The sequence below is a fragment of the Wasmannia auropunctata genome, unplaced genomic scaffold (genome assembly GCF_000956235.1).
Source record: "Wasmannia auropunctata unplaced genomic scaffold, wasmannia.A_1.0 LD336097.1, whole genome shotgun sequence".
NCBI classification, from domain to species: domain Eukaryota; kingdom Metazoa; phylum Arthropoda; class Insecta; order Hymenoptera; family Formicidae; genus Wasmannia; species Wasmannia auropunctata.
The window spans coordinates 2098874-2100824 of record NW_012026793.1 but is presented as its reverse complement, the minus strand read 5'-3'; the positions used below and the strand labels follow the sequence as shown (position 1 = coordinate 2100824).

Below are 1951 nucleotides of genomic sequence, written 5' to 3'. Positions count from 1 at the left end.
AAGATCTACACGACAATATTGGCAAGAAGGATAAACAGCGAGATAGAAGAAGAAGGAATGATACCAGAAAACCAGGTTGGATTCAGAAGAGGGAAAGGGACTATGGATAATATATATATATTAAACTTTCTGATAAACAAACAGATAGAAAGAAAGAAGGGGAAATTAGTTGCGTTATTCATAGACCTTAAAGCGGCATTTGACACGATAAACAGGGAAACGCTGATGGAGGCAATGAGGACGAGAGGGTTAAGAGAAGAAATGGTAGGTAGAGTGAGAGAGGTACTGAAGGAAACAAAAAGTAGGGTCAGGATAGGAGAAGAATCGGGAGAGGTTTTTTGGACGGCAAGAGGGGTGAGACAAGGATGTCCACTAAGCCTCCTGTTGTTCAATTTTCTGACGGCAGATATGGAGGACGAAATGGGAAAAGTAAAATGGGGAGAAGTGGAATTGGGAGGAAAGAAAATCTACACGCTGGCTTACGCGGACGATGTTAGCGAAGGAAGAGGGAGAGATGAAGAGCATGATTGAGGCTAGAAGGATATCTTGAGAAAAAGGGACTGGAACTGAATACCGAGAAGACAAAAATTATGAGATTTAAGAAAGGAGGGGGAAGAATGAAAAGAATGAAGCGGAGATGGAAGGGTAAGAGTATAGAGGAAATCAAGGAGTTTAGGTACCTCGGTTACACATTGCAGAGAAATGGTGGGCAAGAAGCACACATAAAAGAGAGAACAAAGAGAGCGGCAGCGGGAATGGGACAAGTATGGGGGATCGGAAAAAGGAAATTTGGGAAGGATTGGGAAAGAAGAACGTGGGTGTTTGACAAACTGATATGGCCAATAGTAGGATACGGAATGGAAATCTGGGGGTGGAAGGAAAGGGAAGGAGTGGAAAGGATACAAAATAGGTATTTGAAATGGATTCTAGGTGTAGAGAGGAGAACACCAAGCTATATGGTGAGGGAAGAATTGCAAAGAGACAAATTGAGAAGCACGGCGCTACGAAGAGCGGGAAACTTTGAAAGAAGATTAGAGGAGGGGGGAGGAAGCAGATTGGATCGGAAATGTCTAAGGGAAATAAAGGAAAGAGGAAGAGGGAAAAGAGAATTATCTAAGTGGGAGATGGAAAGAAGAGAGGGATTGGAGGAAAGAGGATTAAGGGAGGAATGGAAAAGGGAAGGGGGGAAAGAGGAGGGATTACCGGAGAAGCTGGAGATAAGAGACAAGGAAATTCAGAAAAAAGAAAGATGGGAAAGTATAAAAAACTCGAAGTACAATAAATGGTACGGAAGGATAAAAGGTGAGGGGATTCCAAAATATTTGAAAAAGGGATGGGGGGAAAATAAATGGAGTAGAATAGCCAGATTTAGATTAGGAAATGAGACGAGGGAAGGGAGGTACTGGGTAGAGGAAGAAGAAAGAAGATGTAGGCTATGCAGATATGAAATGGAGACATGGAAACACATATGGGAAAGATGCAGAGATTGGGAAAAGGAGGGGAGAGATAAATGGCAGAAAGCAGTAGACTGGATTTTGGGAGAGGAGGGAGAGGGAAAGGAGTGGATGAGGGAATGAGAAGGAGAAAGAGAGAAAGGAGAGATGAGGAAGGAGGGAGGGAGAAATGAGAATAAATGTATGGTTGAATGGATGGATGGGGGTGGATGAATGCTTGTGTGGTGAGAGAGTAAGGAAAGAAGCCAACGAGAAGCGAGAGATGATGAACGGAAGCGGAAGTCCAACTTAGGATAAGAACTTGGGTTATGGGCTTAGGATAAGAACTTAGAATAAGGATTATGTAAGAATTGATTAACAATAAGAGCGGCGTGAGCGTGCGCGAGGAGGCAGGCGAGGAACAGAAGGCATGAAATGGGATGGGGAGCGAGAGAGAGCGGGGGGTGTAAATGGGGAGGGGGCATAGATGCGGATATATGTACATAGGAAATGCGGGC

General features: G+C 43.9%; 2 protein-coding genes across 2 annotated transcripts in view; both read left to right on the top strand.

Moving 5' to 3' along the window:
* The window catches only part of LOC105462584 (fatty acid synthase-like), a 64587-nt gene that overhangs the window by 31178 nt on the left and 31458 nt on the right, over positions 1–1951 (top strand). The gene's annotated exons all lie outside the window — the stretch shown is intronic.
* Positions 1–1951, top strand: part of LOC105462582 (membrane metallo-endopeptidase-like 1) — a 6542-nt gene that overhangs the window by 3849 nt on the left and 742 nt on the right. The window lies entirely within an intron of this gene.